Source organism: Pteronotus mesoamericanus, unplaced genomic scaffold (genome assembly GCF_021234165.1).
Source record: "Pteronotus mesoamericanus isolate MK-2021 breed Mesoamerican mustached bat unplaced genomic scaffold, CSHL_Meso_final contig_116, whole genome shotgun sequence".
Classification (NCBI taxonomy): Eukaryota; Metazoa; Chordata; class Mammalia; order Chiroptera; family Mormoopidae; genus Pteronotus; species Pteronotus mesoamericanus.
The window spans coordinates 15,598,550-15,610,346 of NW_026555027.1; positions in this window are offsets into that span (position 1 = coordinate 15,598,550).

The window sequence follows — 11,797 nt, forward strand, 5'->3', positions numbered from 1 at the left end:
AATTATTGCTAAGAAAACCACAAACAGTCACGTCTAAGTTCAGAGTTTAGGACTTCTACACCTGAATTTCTGGAGGGACATAATTCAGTCCCTAACAATAGCTAAATCGGTTTTCTAAATGCTGTAAATGGTGGATAGGCTTTACTGAAATTATCCAAAATTCACAGATTTTCTTTTTTCTTACAAGAAATCCTCAATGTTATTCATAGAATGATGGAGAAAATTATGATTCTTTTCCCTGAGGAGTGCACTCTACAAATATATTTTTTTAAATGTTTGTTTTAGACAACTGTATCATGAATGCAAAGCTTCTGTCGCCTTATAACATCACACTTTCATTTATTCATGTGGAACATTGTGTGCAACATTTTGGAAACACGCTGACTTTGGGTGGTAAAAATTCAGAGCAAGGCTTCCAGTTTGGTTGCCTGAAGTGAACATCTAGGCAGCTTATCGTCATTCTTCTGGACACTTTATTTTGCATTTTAACAATGGATTATTTAATGAGTACTGACAACTGCTTTTTGCAGAATCACTTATGCTAGATAATATATACACTACTAAAAACTTGTATTAACATCTTGCTAGAAGAACATGATAAATGTCTGGACACAGCATTTATCACGATTTATCTTGTATTACCTTTATTTGCCAGCAGGATTAAAATAGGATGATTGTATATTTATTCCTCCCATCTGGGTAAAATATACTGAAATGTATATTAGCTACTATGTTAAACAATTGCAAATACTTAACTAATAAAACAAATAAACTGTGAATAACCCAGAAACTCATGTAAACTATAAAACAACTTAAAGCTTTCAACCTTCAAAATAAGGAATCTGGGCCTTTGAAAATTAGATTGAATGCTTACTATGTGCCAGACATGATTTGAAACTCTTGAGATATATATAATCTAATGACCTATGTTAATTTTATAACTACTCTATCAATGAAACCCTTTTGTTACCTCCATTTTACAGATGGGGAAACTAAGGCTCAGAGGGATTTAGTAATTTATCTAACTTCACACTAGTGGTCAAAAAATAATGCAACCAAAATTCAGACCTAGGTTGTCCCCAGAATTAAGACTATTAGCCATTGCAACCTTTTGAAAAAGTACTGAAGATTTAAGCACAGTGACTTTTGATCATGGAACTAGAATTTTTATATCACTCGTTAAATGTATAACCTTCCTGAGTCTCAAAATATTCTTACCACACAGTCTTAACCAAACTCTTCATAATTAGACAACATGGATCCCCTTCTTCAGTGTGCCAGTCTCCTTAACATTTGTTCTAGATGTATCCTCAGTAATACAGTATAGCTCCCTTCCGCTCATGTCATAATTGTCTCATATGGGCTGGGACAAAAGCAGGTTTACAGTTGTGAGCACGTGAAACACAGAGCCTACTCTTGTATTATTATTTATTAAGTATCGCACTACAACTATGCAAATAAATAAAACTATGATAAAATAAAAAGAAAAAACTTAGTATGGTTCCAATAACAGAGTAGCTAGCCACTTAATTTTTAGCTATTATGACTATTATAACATTTTATCAATATTGTTACCATCCTATTATTGTTAGTAGTACTAGTACAGATTATGCCTAATATAGTTGAGCTATAAACATTAAAAAGTGATTTATTTTAATATTTTTCTAATGCGATATAAAGTTCAATAAAAACTATGAATTTTGAACATATGGCCGTCACTCTAAGAAGATAGAAATCGTAAGTCAAGACTTCAAAGAAATATTGTCAGAGTTTAGCTGCAAAAAGAGGGATGTCCTTGCACTGTTTCATATCTACCAATGTTCCCTACGTTGATTTCCTGGGGAGGAAGGGTCTTTCTAGACTAAGAAAAATTAAGACAGCTATTTTGACTAAAAACCCAATATATTATACATAAATGCATTTAATTTATTTATAAATACAAATGAATACATTTACCTTACTGATTCACAACCTACACAAATTGTAGTGTTCAAAAATTTTGCCTATTTTAGAAATCCTCAGTTAGTATTGTATAGGTACTTTTTAATATCTTGTATTATTTTATTTTTTTCATGACTAACCTATAACTCAGTCCATGTTGACAGTAAGAAAGTCTCAAGATTTTAACATTTTCATTTTGAATTTTAAAGTCATGTAAAAATTATCTATATCTGATAATACAAAAAGTTCTGTTATTTAGAAAAATAACATTAAGAATATCCATACAAAATATGACATAGAAAAATTAGGAAATAAGTATGTTTTCATATGTCAGAGATAGAATATGAAATTTTAAAAAATAGAAACAAAATGAATAAATTATTAATGTTATAATTACTAAATAAAAAATATTTATTTTATAGTAAGATTACTTAGAAATTTTCATTCTATGTTTTAAACAATAATAATAATAATTATAATGATGACAGAAATAATGTTTATTGATTTTTACCATATGAAATATAGCAATTCAGAAAAAAAGTTTACACATCAATCTGTATATCTTTAATTAGATTATCTTCTTTTGTTACTGAGAAAATTTAAAAAATAAATGTAAATTCTGCTTCAGAATATGTTTTATTAGTTCATGTGGTTATAAATATATTCCTAAATTCCAACACCACTGTGACAAATCTTGGTGCTTAATAAATATTTTTAATAGATAAATGGCTAATATTGTTAAAATACATATATTGCTTTATCAGTTACATCAGTGGTTAATGAAAGAATCCCAAATAAACAAGATAATTTAAAGTAGGTTTTTTAAAAAATTGTTCAATATTAGAGTAACACAACACTTAAAGAGTATTTTTATTTCTTACAATTTCTTAATAATAAATACTATCTGATTTACTAGTTGATGAATGATGACATACTTGGGAACCATTCTGGATTGCATTACCAAGCAATAAATAAAACATGCTTTCCCTTCTTCTGATTGTATGAGTACGTGTACGAGCAGGCTAACTGCACGTTAATTGTGGAATTAAAGTGGATCAATATCATTAGCATTACTTCTGTAACATTAAAATCCAAGAAATAAATAATATCATTTATGAACCACATATGCTCATGAAATATGTAAATAATCAAAAAATAGAAATACTCGAAAGCTATGCTCACACATAAGTTTCATTTAAAAAATCTCGTCCTCCAGCCTTCCACATAGATAACGGCAGTCTCTCATTTAGCTTGAGCAAACATCAACTCTATCAGGAGACAAAGTGAAGAATGGAAGTAAAGAATAAATCAATTGATTAAACAAGCATTCCTGACTTTTACGCAACCCATACCCTTTCCTAGAGACATCAGCTTTCTGTTCACAGGTTTTTGTCTTGATAAATTTGAGGGCTTGACCTCATTTGTCTAACAGAATTTTTCAAGACAGTGGCCCAGACAACAACTTCTCAGTTTACCAGTGGCGAATAACAATAACCTTCATTTTTAATTCCACATGGGCTATTATTTGTGTAAAATACAATAAAAATAAATTACTAAAATTAAATTAAACAAATCCATCAATATACAATTTAGATCCCTTTAAAAAAAAAAAATATTAGATTCTTGACCTGGCTGGTGTGGCTTAGTGAATTGAGTACCAGCCTACGAACCCAGTCGATTCCCAGTCAGGGCACATGCCTGGGTTGCTGGCCAGACCCCCAGTGTGAGGCGCTCGAGAGACAATCACACATTTATGTTTCTCTCCCTCTCTTCCCTTCCTCTAAAAATAAATAAATAAAATCTTTAAAAAATTATTAGATTCTACAGCCATAAAATTATTCTGCTATATTGCTAAAATATATTCTAAATGCTTATTCTTAATACTGGTACTTATGAGTATATTCACAGATTGATGACATACTGAGATTTAACTCAGCTGAAACAACCACACTATGTATCGTAGCAGAGGGCTTGACCAGGTTGCCGGAATTGCATATGAACATTTGAGAATCTAATTAACAGTACACTGATTCACAGAACAGGCGTTTTTTTGTTGTTGTTGGTGGTGGTGGTGGTTTGTTTGGTTGTTTAGTTTTGTTTTGAGGTTTTTATAAACTTAAACACGTAGGGAAACATTTAAAAACCAATCAAGCTGTTATCCTGCTCTCTTACCAATTCCCCTTCTCAATGTGAAGTACATAAGCAAAAACACGCACGTGTATGGTCATCAATCAGAACATGACACGTTGCATGTAGGCAGTGTTTTCCTCTGGTGTGATGACAGCATTCTTGTATGGAGTTGGAGGCATACCTTGATCTCATTAACTCGAATGTTTATCCACTCAAGTTGGAAATACATTAAAGTTACACAGATTTTTTTTTCACCTTAATTAATGTGACACATTCGTTGAAAAGCTGTGGCAGCACTATGGAAAAAGAAATTCATACTTGTCAGTCTTATATTTTTCAGAAAAAAATGGAAACTTCCTCTCATTCTATTAAATTCAAGCTGTATCTGCTTTGGAACTGCCGTCAAGTACATAATGATATCGTTAAGATTCCTTCCCCAATTGTTGCCAAACTTGCAGCTTTGCAAATGCTTTAGAAAAGTCATGGAAGTAGACTGATGAAAAGTAATTTAGGTTTGATGTACCTGCTCCTTTTGATGTAGCCTCTTTTTAAATCTTTCTATAGTTAAATTACGTCTACATGAGGATGCAACAACATAGAATGAAAGAGAGGAAGTACAGCCCCCATGGAGCCTGCATTATAATCGAGTTAGCTCTTATTAGATTTTGGAAAAAAAAATCTGAGTTGGATGGTATGCTTACAGGGACAGTTTTGAGAAAGGTCAAATATTACAAGACACCAAGTATAATAACCACTGTAAGGGGTTTCACTGACCAGATTTCCTTTACTGCCTTAATTTAAGTGCTTGTTATTTCAATGACAGTTTTTTTCCTAATTAAAGGAATGAGCAACAATTTATGAAATTAGATCACCTCACTTGTCTGTATTACTGATGGCACTTACTTTAAATCATTTGAAATGTTCTCTGTTTCAGAAGTTGTACTTGGAAAGATTGAAAAGATGTAAATATTCATAAATTAATATATTTTACATATATTATTAGGGATTAAGTACATGAGTAGAAAGGACATGGTCCAAAACATTAACAATATGTAAACAGTTAAATTTAGCTAATGGGTATTCATTTTGTTTACTTTTTATTTATATTTTTGTGTTTGAATTTTTCCCATTAACTTGCTATATGTTTTTTAAATCAAGAAAGATAATGCTATTTTAATTTTGAACACAAAATGTTTCCAACATGTTGGGCAATTATGACAGATTAACATTAATAGTGATTTCCCTGGCTGGAGACAGTAAAGAGGCTCCATTCTGTCTCTGGCAGTTGCTGATGAGCTCCTCTGGTCAGCAGCTGTGCTGTCCAATATGGCGGCCCCTGGCCACGAGTAGCTAGCCGGCAATTGAAACATTGTTAGATTTGAAATGTACTTGTTTATAATCGGTTTAATTAATTTACATAGATGAACTGACAAATAGCTAAAGTCATCTGATTCTTTTTGTCACATACATTTTCTCTTTATTTTAGGGTTAATGGCATGTTATATTCCATAACATTAAGTCATGGGAAATTTTTAACAGTTATACTGTTTAGCACGACAGACAACAGAGACAAACTGAAAAATAATGTGTCCATTAAATTATAATACATTCTGCTATGAATTTTTGCACTTATATTTGTAGTTTTAGGAATAAAATATAGGGAGTTATATGTTTGTACTTACATAATTTTTGGAATTGAAAAATGAACAGAATACATGAATAAAAACACTTATTCATTATTAATTCTAAATTTTAATATAGCAGGATCCTCAGACAAAGTTGCTTCATCCTATATCATTTCATTACAACGTTGACAAAAAAAAAAAAAAAGAAGAAACAATTTCTGGCCAGGGCCACTGTATGTGTGGAGTTGCACATTCTCCCCAAGTCCGCATGGGTTTCTCCAGGTATTCCAGTTTCCTCCCACATCCCAAAGATGTGTCCATGAGGTAAATTGACATGTTTACATTGTCCAAGTCTGAGTGAGTGCGGGTGTATATAAGTGTTCCCTATGATGGAAGAGTGCTCTGTCTAAGGTGGTTCTTACCTTGCACCCTGAATTGCCTGGACAAGCTCTGGCCAGCTACGACCCTGAACTATAATAAATGAACTGGAAAATAATTCTCTTACTTGTGTTCATTTATATTTCTTAGATGTATGTATAGCTCACATTTATTTCAATATTTAATTGTAGAAGTGTCTGAGGTCTTTATTTAGAAATTTGAAATTGTCTTTGTCACCACACATGTACTATAGGAACTTAACTCTCATTTATAGCAGTTATCCTATGGTATAATTGGTTTTGTTACACACCGTTGCATTTAAACTTGCAGTTTCCAAGACCTCTTGAAGTTAAGTAAGGACTTACTGTATTCTTAACACTTATGTATGTGCATATGTAAATAAAACAACCACAAATAATATTAAGCCAGTAATATAAATCTCCCTATAGTTAAATTAAAATAATTCCTTAAAACAAAAACTGTGATAAAGCTATATCCAGGGTATACAAAAGTAAATCTTTTCCTCTTTCTGGTGAAAGAATTTGTTTTATAACATGTAATTTCTTGTTTACTATTTTATAACAGAAATATATGTTTTATATTTAATTGCTTAAAGTCCAACTTTAAAATGAAGAAAAACTTTGAGTTGCAGAAACAGGTAAAATCTAAACTATTTGTACTGCTTCTGTGATTTGAGTTTTAATTCACTTTATGAAACCCATAAACTGTGTATTTATACAATAAAAAGAGTTGGAAGACACCACTACCCAAACTTCTGTCTGTACAGTAAGATCAGTTTTAGATGACAACAACCTGGGAGATATTGCTTTGGGCTAAACCTTGCCTTTCAGCCTATTTTGCATTTTGTGGAATACTTTCCCCAATAATACAACCATTCACTATCAACTCTATGCCATGCTTTTATTACTAAGTTTAAACAAAACTTATGTCTCAATAGTTTGTCATTTCACATTTATTTAAATAACACAGGAGTACAACTTCCATCTATAAAACCAGCATTAATATTCATTCATTCAGATAACCAAGATAATCTGTTAGAACTTAAACGTTGGAAAGACAAATGGGTACTCTATGGAAAGTTCATTGAGGTTATGGTTTGTTCACTTCTCTTCTTAATATACTACAGGGTGGAGCAAAAGTAGGGTTATTTGCGAGTACATGAAACAGTTTATTATTGTATTATTATTTTTGCTTATTGTGTTATTTTCCATAAGAACAATTGGAAACTTACTTTTACCCTGTATGATAGAAAGATAAGAGATCAACTGTATATCTTTTTATTTGCAACATAAACAGAACCTAAATAAAAGATATGTTAATAGTACCAAATAAACACCCAATACCCCAAAAATATATCTAAGAAAATATGAATGAAACATGTACACTGAAAAATGCTAACAATAATGTGAGAGGTTAAGATCTAAGTAAATGATGACATTCATGGATTAAAAGGCTATATTTTAAAAATGTCAAGTCTCTGTAAACTGATCTCAAGGTTCAATGCAATTCTAACCAAAAATTTATAACCACAGTATAAAACAACCAATATTGTTAAGCAAACAATAAATAATAACTCAGTCCCCTATATGGATGTATTGAGTATATGTAGAAAATAATAAGTATATTACACTTAAAAAGCTATATTTCTTGTAAAACAATTATATAACTACTTAACCTGATCTGATTTTATGATTGATAAAATTCACTTCACCTTGCTCTCACTCCTATCTCTTCTAAACAGTTTTGTGACACTTGAGTTTTGACAATTGTTTCATTTCTCTAACTTAAAAGCTATTGTTATCCTGATCATTATTTTATGCTAATTAAAGTCCCACAACCCATGAGAACTGTAGCTAATTGAATCATAACAGTAATTTATAGCTAAACAAGGAAAAGATTTCTAAGCAGAATTTTTATGAGGAGACAGGATATATAGGACATTCAAAAGAATAGGAAAAAAATCCAAATTGACTCTGAGCTGAAAATTTGCATTTATAACAGAGAAATTAACATACTGGTGCACTGCAGATAAACTTTGGCATTTTAACAATTTTATCCAGTGACAATGTTTTTTGATAACTATTAATTATAATTTTAGAATGTGTTATTAAGGTACTCTTAAATATATTGTTCTCTTACTGGAAACCTCAAAGCAATAAAAGAAAATAAGTTAGTGTTCATAATAATAACAAGATAATAAATAACTTTATTTAAGTATAAGTTGTCATTTAACCGTCACAAAACTATCAAACACTCACATGTACTTCACTTATAAAATAATAAATTATCACATTTATATTTAATGATATTTGTCTTCTGACATTTCTTAACATCAGTTGTGCACAGTTATCTATTCTCTTCTTGTAAATATCACTTACTGATTTCCATTAACACTATTGCTACATCCTTGCATTTTTCCCTATACTGTTGCTTAAACTGAATATATATAATTATAATTTATTTACCATTGATTTAGGCAATATCTCAGCATTTACTACTTTATATTCCAATATTTCCTTTAATATTCAGGGCAGCCTCTATTTTTCTTTCTTTGTTTTTATCTTGCTCCTCAAAAATTCTTCCCGATTTTGCTCAGTTTCTGAAGTCTATCTACTTTGGGTCGGTACTCAGAAGGATATCACAAGACTGAAATCAAAGTATTTCTTAGGTTGAGTTCTCATCTAGTAGCTCTGGAGAATAATCCTGTTCTAAAATCATTCACATTGTTGGAAGAACTAACTTCCTTTTGGTTGTCAACTTAGGTCATTATTTTATACTGACTGTCATCTGGGGCAGCTTTCATCTCTAAATGCTGTTTGCTCTACTTGCCATTGGGCTCATCCAGCTTCAAGCAAGCAACATCATGTCAAAAATCAAAGACAAAGAGAGAATTTTAAAGTAGCAAGAGAAGAAAAAAATGCCTCACATGAAAAGGAGCCTCCAAAAGACTATAATTCAATTCCTCAGCAGAAACTTTGTAGGCTAGAGGAGAGTAGGATGATATACTCAATGTGTTGAAAGAAAAAAATACTGCCAAGAAAGACTATTCTACCTGGTAAAGATGTCTTCCATAAATCAAGGAGAAATAAAGAATTTCTCATACAAACAAAAGCTAAAGGAGTCTATCACCACAAGACCTCCTTACAAGAAATGATGAAAGGAGTTTTCCAGCTGGAAAAAAAATACACTAATTAGTAATATAAAAATGTAAAAAACAAATAAACACATTGGTAAGGGTAAGCATATACTCCCCATAATATTCATTTATATGTAACATGTAATACAGTGACATGTTAATTGCTTAAAGTTGTTATAAATTTAAAGGACAAAATTATTTTTAAAAAACAATAGCATTAATCATCTGTTAATGGATAAACAGTAAAAAAGTAGTAAATTGTGACATCAAAATTATAAAATATATGGGAAGAGAGAAAAAGGGCAGAGTTTTTGTGTATAATTGAAGTTATTATAAGCTCAGAATAGACTATCATGGCTGCAATTATGTTTTATGTAAACTTTACAGTAATCACAAAGCAAAAAAAAATTTTTTTACATAAAAAATAAAAGGGAGAAACTCAAGCCCAATCACTACAGAAAATCACCATAAAGGAAAAGCAAGAAAAGAAGAAAGAAAGATGGATGGAACAAAGGAGTTACAAAATAGCCAGAACAAAATGAAATGGCATTGGTAAGTCCTACCTATCAATAATTATTTTAAAAATAAATGAATCAGTTTATGAAATCAAAAGGCATAAAGTATCTACGTGGACAAAATAGCAAGGCTCAATAGCAGCCTTCCTACAAAAGTCTCACTTCAGCATTAAGAACAAATATAAGGCTCAAACTGAAGGGATGAAAAAAATTATATTTTATGCAAATAAAAACCAAAAGAGAGCATGGATAACTATTCTTACAACAGACAAAGTAGAGTTTAAGTAGAGTAATGAAACAAAAGATAAAGCAGTTTTTTGTGTAATGATAAAAGGGTCAATTCACCATAAACATATAACAATTTTAAAAATATATTTACACCCACTATTAAAGAACCTAAATAGAGAACCTAGACAAATAATAACATTTAATGGGAGAAAAATAGACAATAATATACTAATAGTAATGAACTTCAATACCCACTCTCAACTATAGACAGAGCATCCATATAGAAAATTAGTGAGAGAACACTGGGCTTGAACCATTCCTTAGATTATATGGGCTCAACAGAGGTATACAGAGCATTCCTTCCAAAAACATCAGAATACACATTTTTCTCAAGCACACAAGGAATGTCTTCCAGGGTATGATTCTAAGTGATTTATGTTAAAATGTTTGTCAAATAGTTATTGTTTTATCTGTTTTATTGACAGAGACATTAAAGCACAAACATAGGTCAAATAATTTGCACAAATCTAGGCATGTAGTTAGAAGCAGAGCTAGAATTTCAGCAGAAATAGTTTAAATCCAGAGCCATTAAGGATGGTACACTAAAAATTTAGGAATATTCAGAAACACATACACATATATAATATGTACATGTAGAAATTTTAGAAATTAAAATATTGTTGAGGCCCGACATAGAAACTATAAACATAAGGGAAAAGATATTACAAATTAGAGATATTAAATTGATCTAAATAACATCAGACCCATAAAAACTTAGAAACCTAGAAGAAAATAAAGTAATCAAAGATATAACTAAAGAAATCTTCCTAGATTTGAAGCATAACAGTTGACCAACCATAAGCGTATGGTATTTCAACCATAAGTGTTGAAATTGATAAATTATAAGCCCATGCCTGTACATTCCTTTGCAAAATTTTAGAATGCTAAGTTAAAAAAACAGTAAAAATAAGCTTTGAGAGGAAAAAGGGAAAGAAAACAAAATGGCAGAAAATATACTACATCAAAAATTCTGGAATCTATCATCATTTGTCATGCTAACAACATTTTACTTGAGTTTTCTACACATGTAATAGTAGATTAATGTATCTTTAATTATGTAGTGAATTATATATACAATCTATGATAACGTAAATGATTTTATTTATTTTTATTTTTAGGACCAACTATAGCCAAGACCCCAAAAACAGTTATTGCTATAGAAGAGAATATAACTATTTGTAACTATAAAAATATCATACAAAAAAGAGAAAAAATAGAATGAATACATGAGATAAAGTATGCTAATATCTTTCACCTTTTTTAATTATATAAAATTTATGAATAAATACAATTTTATATAAAACTATTCTATGAATAATAAAAGCATGTAGCTGAAAACTACCCATAATTACATAACCATCAAACTTTAGGATGAACAGAAGAGAGAAACAATGGAGATTTAAGTCAATTGCTTCTTTATCTTTCATAGCAAAAGTGAATATGTATGTGCTGATCTGAAACATTAAGAAATTGACATCCAAGCTTATTTTTTAAATTTGGAGGGTGAGTGTGGACCCGGTAAAGAAACTATTGTGTCTGATAATAAATACCCTTGATAAAATAAATGTTACTCCTTGCAGAAAAGTTTTTGAATGGCTTTCACCAAATCACACGTTTTAACTGTTTTTCAGATTCAAACACATAATTATAATCATACATCATGTCTTCTTAATGAAATATAGATTAGGAATGTTTAGAGTAATAAATCTACTCAGTTTTCACTGGGAAACAATTCTCTGCTAGTGCTAACATTCTATTTTAAA